General features: G+C 38.2%; 1 pseudogene; it reads right to left on the bottom strand.

Annotated features, from left to right (window-relative positions):
- Nucleotides 1-19,301, bottom strand: part of LOC108719707 — a 218,233-nt pseudogene that overhangs the window by 128,595 nt on the left and 70,337 nt on the right.

The following is a 19,301-nucleotide window of genomic DNA, read 5'->3' as shown; positions in this document are numbered from 1 at the left end:
GACATACTAAAAGGCTTTGCTCCTTACACCAGAGAAAGCTTTGAGTCATTTAAGTCCTGGAGGAGCCACAGCTGAGACATTTTAATGTCAACCCATCACTTCAATTTGGGATGGCCTCAAGAAAAGAGAAATGTGGCAGCTGGTGTTTAGAACAGTATTAGATTCTGATAACTCGTATCCACTGCTCCTCAAATACATACAGTTCTCGAATGTTCTATTTGTGAGCCAGATTGCTTCTAGATATACTGTACAGTGGATAATCAGTAAAGCACAACTGCGTCCAAAGGTACTTTATGAGCCAGCCTTTGACGACAATGGTTTGTTTCAAGCAAACTTTTCATATCTGCTAGCAGATTACATCTTTTACCTGACTCTTTTATTGTCAAAATGGCAAAGGACCTAATGTTCAACTGCAGCAATAAAATGCCATCTAACAACGGTTGATTTATCATATCTGTCCAAAGCTCACAGATCTGCTCACAGATTTTATGGATTGCAGAGGGGGACCTGTGTGTTCTAACAGGGCCTTTAATTAGCAGATTTTTTGTTACTTCAGACAGTTATGGTTTGAATGTGATTTAATTACAAGTTTATTTAATAACAAGTCTAACAATGCAAAAATACTGCTGTCCCTTACTACACAAGAGACAACAGTGAGCCTAGCAATTACGCTAAAAGCAAGAATTAAAGGGGTTGTTCACCTTCAAACAACTAGTTGGTTTCAGATAGATCACCAGAAATAACGACTTTTTTCCAATGACTTTCTATTTTCCATGTGTGACTGTTTCTAATATTGAAGTGTAAAGTGTCATTTCTCTCCTTCTGAAGCAGCTCTGGGAGCGGGGGTCGCCGATCCTGCAAACTGTTCTAAATTGATACATTTTGTTGATACATTTCTTATCTTTGTCCCTGCTGAGCAGAATCTCTTGCTTTCATTACAGGCAGCTGTTAGAATTGATACAATAGTTGCTAATACTCCAGAGATGCTGCTGAGAAATGTATCAACTAAATGTTGCAAAATTGTAACAGTTTAGAGTCTGCACCTGAATGACTGAGCTACCTGACAAACACCAGAGACATAAAAATTCAACTTCAAACTTAGATTTTGGAAAAAACTTAAAAAATAAATAATAGAAAGTTATTGAAAAAAGTCTTTATTTCTGGGGAACAATCTAAAAACAACTGAATTGAAATAAGTGTTTGGAAGGTGAACAACCCCTTTAAACAATTGACCTAAAATATTAATAACAAAATAACCTAAAATATATTATACCTTATAAAATAAGAAAAATCTGTAAGTTTTGAAGTACATTTTGGTAAAAATTTACAAATATAGATGTCCACAAACCTGACACTTTGCGCTGCAAAATTATAAATGTGTTTTGTTTTTTTTTACCTAAAGAGACACAAAAGTAGAGGAGAATTTGGTGGTCCTACTCTGTATGTACTCGGTGTGCAGAACATAATTAATTCCATCTGTATTCAACAAACTTAATTAATCCTTATTTTAAGAGGTTTAAAGTTGATAAACTAATTGAAAATGATGAGTGATTTTGCTGTGAGTTTTTTTCATAGTTTTGGATCAAGGCTTTAAGATTCAAGTTTTTTTAATAAATAAAATCACACTCGAGTTTGGTGAGTTTTCAAGTTTTTGTATTTAAAAAATGAAAATTCACAAATTAAAATTTTGATAAATATGCCTTAATCAGGGTTGGATTGGGGGGCCCGGGCCTACCAGACAGCTGTTGCAGGGCCCCCTCCAGGTCCCCTGCTGCCCCCCCACATTGCGTGTGTGCGTGCACTTTGTGTTTGCTGCGACCTACCTGATAAATTGAGGTCTCGGCAGGAAGATTCCACAGACAGCAGAAGAATCTGCAGGGATTGGGTCTGGGCCGGTCTTAATCCATTTGGAGCCACCTACATTAATCCGGTCTTTCCTGCGACCTCCATAAACAGGAAACACTAAAGGAAGGGACATGAACACAAATTATTTGAAATGTAAGCAACCAATGCTACAATCTAAATATTGGGAAAATAAGTATATTTACTGCAAAATTACATTTTCTGAGGAAACATCAGCCATATAATAATTTAAAACAACTAGCTTGTATGTAAAATGAAGGTTAACAGGGGGTACAAAAGATCTGCTCAAAATATACCAATCCTTAAAAAATCCTGTCACAAATCGTTTTTAATATACAAATAGCCAAACTATTTGACAAAGAAAAATGGTCCTTTAGAAAAGAAGTTGTGTTAACAGTGAAAGTTAAAGGCAAAATAACATGCAAGTTAGCAATTTTAGATAGGGGCATCTCACATTGCAACCAAGGGTCTGGCTAAATTCCAAAAAATCCGGCAGGTCTGATCCCAAGGTAGCCGAACTGCTTGTCAAAGAAGTTTAATTTGAAAACTGAATGTGTCCTTGTGACACTGCAAGTCTTCAGTTCATACTTTATCTCACTCTGATGTAGCCTCTGATGTAGCAGACGGTGAGCAATGCAAAACTGAAATGAATCTTAATGGACTTTATTCTTTTATATAACCTTGACTGGTATTTTCATTTCATTGCTGCTTATATTGAGAATCTTAAGCCACAACATTTTAGCCACTATCCCTTACAGAATTCCAGAGTGCATGATTTATGTCACTGTAACAGGGGGTTGTAATCAGAAAGATACTTAAAATGTTGTTCAGTTTCTCTAAGGTTGTAATAAAATAAGCCAGTGTCAGTAGAAACACTCATAGTTGTGAAAGCTGTAGTATTAGCATCATCATCACCACTTCTTTATGTGTCAGTATAATAGAACTGCACTCTTTTTTAAAGCCTATACAAAGGGTACTATACCCAGTATATATCAGGAATAAATCACTTGGACTTTTTAATATATTTTTTGAATACAGTGCCATCAAAACACCTTGCAATAATTTACAACACACATGGTCCTACAAAAATTTAATAAAAAAGGGTCAAAGAACAGTCAAAGAATAAACAAAATTTCTGAGGATGTTGTGTCAAGTGATTTAGTAACCTTGACCTTGTGTTGTGGCTTAAAGGCAGCAAATAAAGGAGTAAGAAAATGGTTGGCTGGGGACTCTTTGACTGCACACACACAAGTGAGACTGAAAGCTCCCTACACTCATGCATACTGTATAATATATATATATATATATATATATATATATATATATATATATATATATATATATATATATATATAGATATATATATACAGCTAAAGAAATAACAAACTATATATAGTAAAAAAAGACGATATCCAGCAGGACTTATTTGAATGTATTTAAATATAAATATCTATTGCATTAGTGCATAGAAGGAACCAGGACCTGCAACACAGCTTTCTATGTAATAAAATATTTACATGCATTAAACAAGTCCTTATGAGAACCAAACTGGTTATCTATCTATCTATCTATCTATCTATCTATCTATCTATCTATCATCTATCTATCTATCTATCTATCTATCCATCAATCTTTTCATCTTAATTTTGCCATACTTATTGTACACAGGGAATGTAAGAACTAATAAATTTGCCTTGTGCACACAAAACTACCTTTCACACTATATAGGATGAATAGAATTGATAGATGATCGATAGAAAGACAGACATTTATGATTTCACAAAGAAGGCGCCCAAGCCAGAAAGGAACAAACAGGAAAAAGCAACTCAATTTAGCATAATGGTCATTGAAGGACAATCATGACTGTTTTTGCCTGTTCTCCAATGAGTAGAACAGCTATACCTTGTTTCATTATTGTGTGCTTTAAAAAATATGTCCGAACATTGTCAACATTGGGAACTAGAATTGAGGCGTATTCTGTGACTTTAGGGTTACGCATATTCCGGAACCTGTATTTGGAAAAGGAAGAGGAAACAAGAGGTCTGTAAGAATATATTATTGTACTTCTTAGTATACAATTCACATGGTATATACTGAAGTTTGGCTCCTAATCTTTGGCAATCAAAGAGAGCATGAATATTCGACCAATGTACCAATGTGAGCAGAGGAGATGTGTAATGGAAAAATACATATTCATATAGTGGAATCATGGCAATTCTGAAAATTGGAACACTCTTTGTATGAATATTTTTCAGCATTATCAAATTCTGTGGCATTGAAGGTGTGAAGGAAGAGTTGTTTAATTATGTTACTTGGATGTGTTTCTGGAAGTACAGCATATAGAGGTGCACTATTTAACTCAGTATTTTCTGTTTTCATGTTTTTTTTAGTTTATTGTTGATAGGAGTAGACAGAGGGCAATAACTTGTATTGCTTTATTCCTGTGTTAATTAACCTCCATGCTTTTCCCCTGGTCATTTTAATGGTTATTACAATATAAAGGAAGGATCACAAACCTTTTTAGACCAATATTGCCACTGCCCATTCTCTTCAAAACAAATTCAAAAAGGGTTGGATCCTCACTGACTATGGGGAGCTCAAGAAGAGCTGAATGATCCCACAAAAACGTTTCCATCTTCATGCCGTCAACTGTCAGGCTTACCGGTGTGATCCAGGCGGAGAAGGAGCTGGAGCTGAAGATCTTGAACTCACAAGCGCCTCACACAACCACTACCCACCTGGGATGGAACAGGGAGCAGGGTTGTGGAGAGTAGCCAATGAGACTATCAAACGCGGTACAGAGGATAAGGCAAGGCCGTAGTCAGGAAGTCCGAGGTCAGGGCAGGCAGCAAGGTTCGTAACGATAAGACAAGCAGAAGAGTCGAGGCAGGCAGCAGAAATCGTAGTCCAGGTTCAGGCAGGGTCACAACAGGCAATTCAAGTAGTCAGAGATGCTAGGGTTTCAGTAATAAACCTAATAACCAGGCAATGCATGTTAGTCTGAATCTGGTTTAAATGCATATCTTTTGGCGCCAAACTAGCGTCCTCATGCTGACGTCGCGGAACTGACGCCAGCGCGTCCGTCATAGGCGTTTCCGCCTACGTCCCTGCGCCCGCGACCGTCGCGACCGTCGCCACCGCGTCAGCGACCGTCGCCGGCGTCCACGTCACGCGCCGGCGCACATTACCGCGCCCGCGCTGCGCCGAACGGAACGCATGTGACTGTTCTTACATTGCCCCCATCAAGGAGCGGCCTCAGGACCGACAACCAGCAGGCTTACCAGGATAGGTTCCATGAAATCTGTCCAACAATCAGGAGCGTGGATGTTGGATGCCGGTTCCCAAGAATTTTCTTCCGGACCATAACCCTTCCACCTCACCAGGTACTGGAGCCGTTTGCCTCTTAATCTGGAATCCAGGATCTCTTCCACCTCAAATTCCTCTTGACCGTCAACCACCACGGGAAGCGGTGGAGGAGCTGAACGCCCAGGAAATCGGAACATCGAGACGGTTTTAAAAGAGCAGCATGAAATACAGGATGTATTTTCCAGGATGCTGGAAGTTTAAGCTGGAAGGCCACAGGATTGACTTGGCGGATGATAGAAAAAGGACCCAGGAAACGTTGACCCAACTTCCTACTGGGACAAGAAGCTTAAGGTTAACAGTTGATAACCACACACGGTCACCCACCTTGAACTCTGGGTCGCCTCTCCGCCTCCGATCAGCGTAAGTCTTGAAATTTTGTTGTGCCTTCCTCATGTTTTCTTGGAGCCTTTGAAATTATTCGATAGAAAAGTTAATCTGTCCTTGACAGCGGAACTAAAATATCAGAAACAATGGCAGAGGGAAAAGTTACTGGATGAAGACCATAATTTGCGAAAAAGGGGACTGATTAATTGATGAGTGATGGGAATTATTATAGGCAAACTCCGCAAAGGAAGAAGATTGACCCAATCGTCTTGGAGGTAAGAAGAATAACATCTCAGGTATTGCTCGAGAGTTTGATTAGTTCGCTCGGTCTGGCCATTGGACTGAGGATGAAACGCAGAGGAAAGAGACACCGAAATCTTGAGTGCTTTGCACAATGATTTCCAGAACTGTGATGTAAATTGTGGTCCCCGATCCGACACTACTTCATCTGGAAGGCCATGGAGTCTTACCATTTCTTTAATGAAGGTATCGGCAGTCTCGGAGGCGGAGGGAAGTTTTGGTAGAGATTTAAAATGTGCCATCTTAGTTAACGATCAACAAAAACAACAATGGTGGAACAATCACAGGACAATGGTAAATCGGAAATGAAGTCCAAAGAAACTGATCCCCATGGACGGGAAGGCACTGGCAGAGGTTGAAGAAGACCAATAGGCTTAGAGTGAGAGTCCTTAGATCTAGAACAAATTTCACATGAAGCAACAAATTAAAACAGTCCTTAGCCATCCCAGGCCACCAAAATAATCTCTTGCCAAGACAATAGTTTTCTTTATACCTGGATGACCTGCCAATTTAGAATCATGACTATTTTTAAGAACCTCCAAACGCATTGATTCTGGGACAAAAATCTTTGCCTTGATGAAAAAGAAGACCTTCCTTAGGCAGTAACGATGGTTCAGAAATGTTTAAAGAAGCGTCCTTAATTCTATCCACCAGGGTGGTTGAAGCAGAAGAAAGTTATTAGAATTTAGAATTGTCTCAGGAGCCAAGGAAACCTCGTTTTCAGAAGAAAACATTCGAGATAAAGCATCTGCTTTAACGTTTTTTGATCCGGTCGGTAAGTAAGATGAAAATTGAATCTCATAAAAAATAACGCCCATCTTGCTTGTCTGGGTCTAAGCCGTTTAGCTGAACGTAAATATTGCAGATTCCTGTGATCAGTAAAAATGAGAATCGGATGTTTAGACCCTTCGAGGAGGTACCTCCATTCTTCAAGTGCCAGCTTGATAGCGAGTAATTCACGGTCAGCCACATCGTAATTACACTCACTCTTGGCCAGCTTTACGAGAAAAGAAGGCAACAGGATGAAGATCCTCTTGAAACCCAGTTCTCTGAGACAACACAGCACCCACCGCAAGTTCTGAAGCATCTACCTCCAGAATGAAAGGAAGGGAAACATCAGGATGGTGAAGAATTGGACCTGAAGTGAAGAGTGTTTTCAATTTCTCAAAGGCCTCCTGAGCCTGAGTAGACCAAACAAACTTTTGATTATTGCGCGTCAGTTCAGTGATTGGAAGAATGACTTGAGAAAATTTTTTATAAATTTTCTATAAAATTTGCAAAGCGATAAAACGTTGAACGGCCTTCTTAGAAGATGGAATCGGCCAATTAAGAATTGCAGAAATCTTCCTTGAGTCCATCTGAATACCCTGAGGAGAAATACAGAACCCCAAAAAATCTACAGATGATTGTTCAACACACATTTCTCAACTTTAGCATATAACTGATGGAGTGCGTAGACGGCCAGAACCTTCTTCACATGAACTCTGTGTTCTTCCAAAGAATTAGAAAAAACAAGAATATCATCTAAATAAATGATGACAAATATATCGAGGAAGTCCCTGAAAACGTCGATTAACAAAATGTTGAAAAGTTGCGGAGCGTTGCAGAGACCAAAGGGCATGACCAGGTATTCAAAATGCCCGTAACGAGTACGAAAGGCTGTCTTCCATTCATCGCCTCTCTTATTCGGACCAAATTGTAAGCGCCCCGAAGATCCAATTTAGAAAAGATCTTAGCCTCCGCCAATCGTTGAAAAAGTTCAGGAATGAGAGGAAGTGGGTAACGATTCTTAACTGTGATCTTGTTCAAATCCCGGTAGTCTATACACGGCCTTAATGAATGGTCTTTCTTCTCGACAAAGAAAATCCCAGCTCCTGCTGGAGAAGAAGACTTGTCTAATAAACCCTTTAGCCAAATTTTCATCTAAATAAGAACGAAGTTCCACAAGTTCTGACTCGGATAAAGGGTAAACTCGACCAAACGGAATCTGGGCCCCAGGAAGAAGATTAATAGGGCAATCATAAATGCGATGAGGGGGTAACTTGTCAGCCCCTTTCTTATTGAAAACGTCCAAAAACTCCCAATAAGCCTGAGGAAGAAGTTCATGAATTTCCGAAGTAGGGGATAAAAAACAGACCTTTTAGAGAATCAACAGAAGAGCGAAATTTGAAAGAATCTTCACCGTAGCCAATTGATGATGGTGTGCTCTGTACCAAGGATCAGATAACGGGAAAAGGAGAAGACACATCAAAGTCATCATTTCAGCGGCTTTTCAAGAACAAAGAAATTTTTAGTAATCACCGTCAGCACCCGAGTAGGATCTTGGTGAGCGGATTGGAACGTTTCTACTTTTTAACACAAAGCTGGGGTTAGTTCCCACAAGAAAGAAGTCAAAGGAGGAAAAAGAGTAGAAGACCACCACAATCCTCAAAAAGATTCATTTTATTTATCAGCTAGCACGATGCACTCTTGTACTCAAGACGAAAAACACAAAAAGCGTGTTGGTCAGATGAAAGACCCGCTTTCTCCGCCTTTTCTTCCTCTCTACGCTCTCGGAGCCTCTGATCAAGCTGAATAGCGAGGAGGATGAGGTCTTCCAAACTGTCCGGAATGCCAGTACGGGCCAATTCGTTCTTCAACTCAGAAGAAAGTCCGAAGCGGTATTGGTTTTTTAGTGCGGCAGGGTTCCATTCTGTGTCATCTGCCCATTGCCGGAACTCCAACGTATAATCCTCAGCAGGACGGACCCCTTGCTTCAGGGCACGTAAGGCAGCCTCAGCAGTAGCGACTCTGTGGGGATCATCGAAAATGACTGCCATTGCGTCAAAAAAGGAATCCACCGAAGCCAAGACTGGACTGTGGCGGTCCATGAGACGAAAGGCCCAGGTCTGTGGTTCTCCCGTGAGAAAAGAGATAATAACCCCAACCCGGGTTTGCTCAGTAGGATAGGTGTGGGGCTTTAAGGAGAACAGCAGCTTGCAGTTGCTCCTGAAATTCCGAAACAGCTTCCGGTCTCCGGCAAACTTCTCTGGGAAAGCCACTTTGGGTTCAGAGATCTCCGATGTGATGACTTGAACCTCTGTTGGTGCAAGAGGAGTGGCAGCAGAAGTGGAAGGGAGAGCCGCTGGCGGATGAGATCTAATATGCTCCTGTAGTTGACATATCCACTTTGCAGCTCCCGGACCGCTTGCGTCAGAGAGGACAGCTGCTGGGTTAGGACAGCAAACGGAGAGGCCCCTTCAGCTGGATCCATTTTGGGCCTGGTTATACTGTCAGGCTTACCGGTGTGATCCAGGCGGAGAAGGAGCTGGAGCTGAAGATCTTGAACTCACAAGCGCCTCACACAACCACTACCCACCTGGGATGGAACAGGGAGCAGGGTTGTGGAGAGTAGCCAATGAGACTATCAAACGCGGTACAGAGGATAAGGCAAGGCCGTAGTCAGGAAGTCCGAGGTCAGGGCAGGCAGCAAGGTTCGTAACGATAAGACAAGCAGAAGAGTCGAGGCAGGCAGCAGAAATCGTAGTCCAGGTTCAGGCAGGGTCACAACAGGCAATTCAAGTAGTCAGAGATGCTAGGGTTTCAGTAATAAACCTAATAACCAGGCAATGCATGTTAGTCTGAATCTGGTTTAAATGCATATCTTTTGGTGCCAAACTAGCGTCCTCACGCTGACGTCGCCGTCATAGGCGTTTCCGCCTACGTCCCTGCGCCCGCGACCGTCACCGTCGCCACCGCGTCAGCGACCGTCGCCGGCGTCCGCGTCACGCGCCGGCGCGCATTACTGCGCCTGCGCCGAACGGAACGCATGCGAACGTTCTTACAGTCAACCAGCTCTAATAAGGCTCCTATTGACAACATTACTGCAAGAACAGCCGAGCTACATGTTCCTGATTAGGCTGTTTCACATCCTTGCCTGACGATAGGCCTTAAAAAAATAAACAACAAAAACCCAGGAGGATCAATATTTAATTAATATATGAATTATGTTTGTTTTGCTTTCTCTCCTTCACCCATTCTTGTTTTTTTGGCTTACCTGTAAAAGGTCTATGGCTTGCTTTATATACATGCACTCTAAAATTTGCATCTTGGGAGACACAGCTGTAAAGGTGAAATTAAGCAAGTCCTGTGGGGGGGGATATAAATATATATATATATATATATATATATATATATATATATATATATATATATATATATATATATATATATATATATATATATATATATATATATATATATATATATATATATTAGTAGCAGATCATCCAACAGAATTCAGTTTCCTTTCCAAAATCTGAAAGCTAAAGCATCTACCTTATATTTCAACATTCATAGAAAACTTTAAGGCATTTAACTAAGGTTTAATTACATAATTCAGTTCAAACCTTATATCCTTTTGCCTGCTAATACAAATCATTCTATAATCAGTCAAAATATACCATAATCTAACATTATTTAAACATGCAATTAAACTTATTTAACGCTCTGTGTGGTTCATATAGTGAGTGACCTATGATTTGCCAGACATGTGCCGGATCTCCTGAATTAATATGTTTTAGTGACAAAACTACTCTTTGAGATTTTACATATCTCATTAGAAAGTGATCAAACAAATACAAAACATACATTGTTATTATATAGCATGTTGTTTAGATAAGGATCTCACACATTTTATTCTAAACTATAACAAAACTGTACCATTATGATTCATTGATCTTATTTATTGATCTTATTGATCTTATCTTAGTTGTACAATGTGTGTGATGTAGCATGCATTAGGGTTACCACCTGTCTGGTTTTGACTGAAGGGGCCTTGGTGCTCCAAAAGCTTGAAATGTATTTCTATTGTTAGCTAATATAGGTATCATTTCTACAATACTTTTGTATTTTTGTTTTTACTTTTTTTTGCTACTGGCTAGCATGGTACCACAGTTTTTGTTTTGTGTTAAAAATACTATGCAACCTATTATCCAGAATGCTTTGGACCTGGGGCTTTCCAGATAACAGATCTTTTTTGTAATTTGGATCTTCATACCTTAAATCTAATAGAAAATCATGAAAACATGAAATAAACCCACTGGCTTATTCTGCTTTCAATAATGATTAATTATATCTTAGTTTGGATCAAGTACAAGGTACTGTTTTGCTATTACAGAGAAAATTGAAATTATTAAAAAGAAATCGGATTATTTGGATACACTGGAGTCTATGGGAGACGACCTTTCCATTATTTGGTACTTTCTGGATAACGGGTTTCCGGATAATGGATCCTATACCGTTGTGTCTTTTTCTTTATTCAGAGTGATAGAATGCAAAAGTCCTTACATTTTTTTTTGGGTAACTGGGTTCCCCCATACATTTTATAACATATGGAGCATTAACTATAAAGTGGGCTCATGTGTAGGGCATTATAACAGCTCTATTTTCTTTATTAAGGTTCCCCGGACTTGTGTAATGTAATGTATTTGCTGTAACATATACGTCCATTCAACTTTAAATTTCCCGCTGTAAGCAAATTATCCTGAGCGAAGACCTCTAACAAAGTTGCGCTAGGCAGAATTGAATGCTATCGCATCTTCGATTTGATTTGCTCGCATTGCCAAAGTAACACTAGTGAAAATTCGTCAGTGTTCGGCGCCCTGGACGCAACTATGCATTTTAGTAAATTAGCATCGTCTGAGCGAGTTTTCGCCTGGCGAGGTGTTGTGATGGCTGTGAAGCCGTCACTGGCGAATTTTCGCCGCATAGTAAATTTACCACTATATGTGTGGCTTATAGAGCCTACACTCTGGTTTTGTGGAAACAGTAGTTTTTGGGGGGGGGTTTTTTAGCCCTGACTGGCTAATAATAATAAAAAAAAATTGTATTCCCCAACTAGATTGTGGGCTCTATCTAATACCCATATTGCCTCTTGTAATTTTACAAACAAAATTTACTGAACAAAAAAAATATTTCAAAAACTGTGTGCTTTAGCTGTAATGCTAGGTAATGCTCTGGTAAATGTTATATGGACATAAAGGATAAATAAATCATTACAAAATCTTGGCAAATGAAACTGACATCTGCAATATTATTTCATTTTATATGCATTGTACACCATTCTCAGCTAATTTAAATAATGTATTGTGTAATTAAAAATATATTTAGAACTGTATTTATATATCAAGCTGTTATATCATTTGGTACTTCAAATAGCTTGTAACATGTTAAATTAACTATAATAGTTTTATGTAATTTTATGATATATTTCTTTCAATACATAATAAAAACTAAGCTATCTTTCTGTTAATATTAAAGAATGTGATGCCTTATACATTGTTTTTGTTTAGTAATGTGCTCTGGGGGATAGTTTTATTTTAGCAAATCTGAGTTTTTACTCACGTTTCCTGCAATGATCTGTGTAGGTTAAAGGCTACCAGATCCTTTGAAAAATGAGGAACACTTCTAATAAATACACGTTTCTGTGCTGCACCGATTTCAGCCTGATTGAATTTAAATAAAAGGGCCTGCCCTTCTAGCTATTGTGTCCTAGATTGTTCATTTAATTTTAAAATATGTAAAATTGAATAAGACCTAATTTCAGAAATAGAAATGCATTAGCAATAACTGTCTGATACTTTATATTATGAAGAAAAGTAATCATACACATAAACTGAGAAAATATAAATAAATTCACAGTTCAAAATGTCACAGTGTAATCTTCATTAAACAGTTAACACACTCTAAGACCTGGTTAAGGTAGAATCATTTTTGGCACAAATATAACAACTTTTTCCAGTAACATGTTTTATTACATACACTGTGCTCTGGTTCAAACTATACATTTCTTTTTTTCCACTGGGGTTCAGATAGCCCCAGTTCGGACCTATAAAACCTGATTGGGTTGAAAAAAGACCATCAAGTTTAACCTCTCCAATTGAAACCCAGCACCCATACATACACACTGACCCCTCCATACACTCACACAAACTATATATACTCATACAATAACTATAGATTTTAGTATCACAATATGCTTGGTTATTATATGTGCCCACAAAATCATCCAAAGACATCTCAAAGACATTAAAAGAATCGGCCATCACAACATCACCCAGCAGTGCATTCCACAACCTCACTGCCCTCGCTGTGAAGAATCACCTATGCTACTTCAAATAAGTTCTTTTCCTCTAGTCCTGGGATCCCCAACCTTGTGAAGCCGTGAGCAACATTCAGAAGTAAAAGGAGTTGGGGAGCAACACAAGCTTAAAAAATGTTCTTGGGCTGAAATATAAGTGCTGTGGTTGGACATTTGGAAGCCCCTATGTGGATTGTCAATTTACATTGAGGCTCTTATTGGCAGTGCACCTGATTTTTATGCAACCAAAACTTGCCTCAAAGCCTGAAATTAAAAACTAAGCACCTGCTTTGAGGCCACTGGGAGCAACATCCAAGGGGTTGGAGAGCAACATGTTGCTCAGGAGCTACTGGTTGGGGATCACTGCTCTAGTCTGAAGGGGTGGCCTCTGGTGTGGTGATCCTCTTTATGGGTAAAATGGTCCCCTGCTATTTGTCTATAATATCATTTAATAAACTTTAGTAATCATGCCCCCTCTCAAGTGTCTTTTTTCCAGATAAAACACCCCCAACCGTGACAGTCTACCCTCATAATTTAAGTCTTCAATCAAAACCAGTTTAGTTACATGTCTTTACACTCTCTCCAGCTCATTTATATCCCTCTTAAAGGGGCGGTTCACCTTTAAAGTAACTTTTAGTATGTTATAGAAGGACACATTCTAAGCAACTTTTCAATTGGTTTTTATCATTTATTTTTTTATAGTCTTATAGTTTTTGTCTTTTTCTTCTGATTCTTTGCAGCTTTCAAATGGGCGTCGCTGTCCCCTTCTAAAAAAACAAATGCTCTGTAAGGCTACAAATGTATTGTTATTGTTACTTTTTATTGCTGATCCTTCTATTCAGATTCTCTCCTATTTATATTCCAGTCTCTAATTCAAATCAATGCATGGTTGCTAGGTGAATTTGGGCCCTAGTTACCAGATTGCTTGAAATGCAAATTGAAGAGCTGCTGAATAAAAAGCTAAATAACTCAAAAACCACAAATAATAAAAAATGAAAACCAATGACAAATTGTCTCTGAATATCACTCTCTATCATACTAAAAGTTATCTCAAAGGTGAACAACCCCTTTAAGGGCTGGAGCTCACAACTGAAACGCATACTCCAGGTGAGGCTTTACCAGGGATCTATAAAGGGGTAAAAAAAATTAAAAAAAAATATATATTTCTACATCTCCATGGGACCAACATGGGTATATTTCTTAGGAGGTGTTTTGGGTGGGAAGAAGAAGCTTGTAGTAAGGTGTTGGCAGCACATTCCTTTCAGGCTGATGTCTAGAAAGCTAATTTTGGTATTGTGATATTCAGAAGTAATGCGTAAATTCAAATCATTAATGATTAGGAATACAACAAATTTGTTAAATGATATTTTTTCCTTTCCAAATAAGGAGATCATCTATGTTGCATCCATAAAAATGAATATATTTTTTGAAAGGGTCGTTGTCTCCATATACATGTATTCCCACCAAGCCATATATATAAAAAAATATTGATTGTCAAAGAGAAAAAAATGATGTGTCAACAGAAACTATATTACTTCAAGTATCAATTGTTTAAGGGGACATTCTTAATTGCTATAGCGATCAAGATGGAATGTCCTAGGGTAAGTGGAATACAAGAGTATAACGAGCAGACATCCTAGCCCATTTAAAGTCATATTGCCAGCTCATATTGTTCATAGTACAAAATATCTGTCCACTATCTTCGATATAACATGGCAAATGAAGGACGAGAGGTTAAAGATAAAAATCAATGAGTTCGGAGAAAGGTTCACTAAGTGACCCTATTCCTCCCACGATTGGTCTTCCTTTGGGAGGCCTCTGGCTTGTGTATTTTTGTAAGGTGATGAAAAATAGCTACTACTGGATTCTAAATTTTCAAAAAATCCCTAACTTGGGTAGTTATTACACCTAAGTTGCAAAATTTCTTAACAAGTTCAAAAAGTATAGACTGAAAGTGTTTTGAAGGGTTTGTATTCAATAGCGCATAGGTATCAATGTCAGCCAATTGTCTTGCCGACTCAGATATACATGGATTTATCCATGACGTCAATTAAACCCCCTTTTATTAGCTGCTCTTCTCACTATGGATTCATTGTATTTTAAATCCTAAAAGAAACAGTTCAGTGTAAAAATAAAAACTGGGTTTGTCATTAACTTTAAGGGGGGTCACATGGGACAGTTCATTGAGTTTGCAATTGATCCTCAGATTCAAAAGCAACAGTTATGACCCATGTGCCCCCCCCCCTCAAGTCACTGATTGGTTACTGTCTGGTAACCAATCAGTGGAAACCAAGAGAGCTGCAAAGCAGGGAGTAGTGTTCTGGTAAAGCCTTCAGTATGGGCCTCCAGTCCAGGACTCATGAAGACCATGACATTTGAGTTACTGTTGCCAGAGAGCCATTATCAATATTATCAGGTTCAAAAACTATTTTGCAATTTGGTGCCATTGGGAATACAATCTCCATTTGCCAATGTGAGGGTTTTTGTTGTCATCAAGGACAGAATTCAGGTTATCAATCCAGATAGCATCTACAGGGCTATCTAATACTATCCATTTATGCCCCCCCCTAAAAAATATACATACACACATCAAATTAACTAAACTTAATCTCAGTTTTAATTAGACATATTTATATAATACATTCTTTCATCCTAGCACACCTTTTTTGCTTTTAATGTTTTTCTCCACAGTGTTGAAAATATACCATCTGTCCAGTCATTTGTAGCTACATCAAGAGTGCCAAACATCTGAGATGCTGTTATTGCTTTGGGATTCATTCCCGTCTCCTTGTGAGGTGCGCAGAAGACGGTCATGGCTTTCATAAGGATGTTAATACATTTTGTTTTTCCTGCCCCACTGGGTCCCGGTGTCATCATTCCTTAAAATAGACAGAGTTAAAAAGTTCAGGGAGCAACATCAATATGTGCAATGTCTACCCAAATACAATTTCACTTATAGTTATAAATGAGCTCTGTTGTCTATTCCTTTTATTACACATTTGTACCTAAGGCAGACATGCCAAAAAGTCATAGCTTTCGACATTTCATGGCATTGAGATTTACACCGCTACAATAAGGTCTAGGTGTAAGAAGGAACTTGTAGTGCTAAGCATTAAATAAAAATGAAAGGTAGAGTTATTGTTGACTGATAAAACAGAAATCTCTCTCAAGCTCACTAAATAACAGCAATGGCAGTGAATTATACATTATTTTATACATAAATGATATCTATACTGATACTTAATGCTGCCTAAACAATATCACTTTTGTACAGCAAAAACTTGCCATCAGAGGTTTTCATTTTTATTCAATAGACACGAAAGACAACCCCAAAAGATGTCTCACAAGAACCGCAATAAAAATGCTTCTTGGTATGGCTGAGACTGAAATGTAGTTAGCAAAACAATGTTATACATCAGCAGTCATTTCACAGATAATATTTTTTTGCTGGTTATGAGTAAACCTGAAGAATTTTTCTCCAAGGATGTGAGAAAAACATTTTCTTTTAGAATCCAATTTGTTAGAAATTCTGTAGTGAACAGCACAAACCAATTTTCCTCTCATTGAGCACTTTAAAAATAACTAATATTGTAGTCTCCCATCTGTCAAACTCCATTTACTTCTCATACAACTGCGTTATAGCATTAGGACATACTGCTTTTCTTGCAATAATTCCTGTTAATTGCAGCATTGTCACAAAAATGTGTTAACATTAACTTGTTTTCCACAACAAGAAAATATAAAGTATTTTCAAACATAATACGGTCATCTATCCAGTCTATGCTGAAAATATGCATAAGTCTGTATCATTTGTGTGGAATAAAATGCACAACAATGTGTCATTCTTTAAAAAACAGAATGAATTGTCAAATGCAATATAAGATTTAAACAGTATCCAAACGATTTATGTTATAGTGGGTACTGGAAAACGAAGCACTGAATATTTTAGGATCACACTTTAGTACAGGAACTGTGATCGACAGGTTCCCTTAGAGTGTTTAAACAACCAAATTCTTTCACATTAATTTCACATTTATTTAACATGAAGAAATGCAGGGTCACCAATGCTCCCTTAGAGATCAGCATTAATTTAACATGAATAAATTCAGGGTGACCAATGCTCCCTTAGAGATCAGCAGGTCTAGTGTTTTCAGTCTAAAATGTTTAAAAAATGCTTAATATATACCACACTGCATAATTATTGAAAAAGTAATGCCCCCCGTTTGTTTTATTCAATGAGGAAATAGAACATTTAGAAGAGTGGGAGATGCACGGAGAGCCAGCAGATGGGTGAGAATAAGTGGATGAAGATATAGTAAGGATGGGAGAGAGACTGAGACAGGGGAAATGTATTAATAAATCTATATTTATTTCTGACATGCATTCATCTTTTGCTCACTCATCTTTTGCTCAAGCACGCTCACCATGTATGATTGTTGTGAATAAGACCTGCTTCTTCCGTCTGCTTGAAGTCTGCGTAACCAGCTTTATCAAGAGTAATTCCAGGGAATAGGTCATTAATAAGACTTATAAACAGAGGTTCATCTTCGCCTGCCTATATGAAAAGAGCAGGAAAAGCCAAGATAAGGATATGTCCTTTTGTGTATCTCCATTTATAAACGGAGCATATTGATGTGTCTGTCAATATTAAAGTAAAAGTGAAACTGAAAGAAAAACACACCATGTATGTCCGACATAAAGGTATTAATATTACATTTCCTCTCTATCAAAGAAGTCATTCGGTAATAGCATTGAGGAGGGTCTAATTTGTGTTTCAAATCATCAATCATTTATGTCAAATATACTGTATCTCTTCATGAAGAAAACTTCGCCACGCTCAAATCATTTAAAAAGCTAAAATTTACCACACACCACAGCTACCCCTAGGTGTTCCTTCTGAACTGTAGTTGTACAAAGGGTATAATTTATTTACTTGCAGCAATCAGTGCAGGCTGAGAACGTTTAAAGGAACAGTAACACCAAAAAATGAAAGTGTCCTAAAGCAATGAAAATAAAATGTACTGTTGCCCTTTGCTGATAGATTTGGTGTGTTTACTTCAGAAACACAACTATAGTTTATATAAACAAGCTGATATGTAGCCACAGGGGGCAGCCATTTAAAGGGCACCAATCATAACTAAAATCATTTCCTAAGTAAATACACTATGTGAAAGTTCAAGAAATCTGATTATTAAAACAGTTAGAATTGTTTGTATAATGTAAATCATCAGCTCACTAGACCTTCTGCAAGATCTCCCCTATCTCCCCTGGAGTTCTAGCTGAGGCAGGCATCTTGGATTTCACTTGCTCCTCCTACCTATATATTCCCAGCCAATTGTAGCTCTGAAATCTAGCACATGCTCAGTTGAAATTCCTTGTTGCTTATCAACCCTTGTAAGCTATTTTCAAATCAGCCAAACCTCTGTGTTAGCTGCTGTTCAGTAGTGCTGCCACCTGCTGGAAGTTAGTGTGTGCCCTTCATTTGCATAATAACATCACCAGCAGGGGACAAGATAGGGAAATCTCGTGATACTTTTATTGGAGGCGTTTACTAAAGCTAGGCATTCTGGGTAGAACACTCAAAGCAGTGTTACAATCTGAGCATGCTCCTGAAATTTGCATATTATAGTCTCTGTTATAGTCTCAGTATGGAGTCCCTCAGTGAAAGAACCCATTTGACAAAGTAAGGGATTTTTTAAAACCTGCAGTTTTTTTCAGAAAACTATATATGTAGTTTGATTAAACATGTTGTACTGGTCAGATTGTTATTATGTGTTTGATTTTGGCTGTGATAGGTGCCCTTGAAGCACAGTATACACCATAGATAATAGATACGTACTGAAAAATCTTATTGTATTCTATAGAGGTTATCTGTTATCTGCTGTGTATCCTGTGCCTTATCATCTTTTTCAGCTTTCAATGGCTGTCCCCATGGCTACATGGCTATGGTTATGGATAAACCAAAGCTGTGTTTCTGAAACAAATACACCTGTTTTACCAGTGCAGCACAACAGTACATTATATTCTCATTACTTTAAGACACTTTAATTTTTTGGTGTTACTGTTCCTTTAAGGAGTCTTTGCTGCTGCCATGTCTATAAAAAATGTGTTTGTTTTTGCCTGCTCATTTCCTGTTATGTCATGCACACGCTCTGAGCGACTAGATCATGTATCATTTTGTAAGGTGTTAGGGTGAGAAGAATGGCAGTTCAGATTGGATTTAAACTAGAGCCAAGTCAATAGGGAAGATTAAATATAATAAAGAGACATACAAAAAATACACACTTGTACTTGTACTGTATAACTAAGTTTTAAAATAAGATGTCAG

This window comes from Xenopus laevis, chromosome 6S (assembly GCF_017654675.1).
Source record: "Xenopus laevis strain J_2021 chromosome 6S, Xenopus_laevis_v10.1, whole genome shotgun sequence".
In the NCBI taxonomy this organism is placed as follows: domain Eukaryota; kingdom Metazoa; phylum Chordata; class Amphibia; order Anura; family Pipidae; genus Xenopus; species Xenopus laevis.
This window is presented reverse-complemented; position numbering and strand designations above follow the sequence as displayed.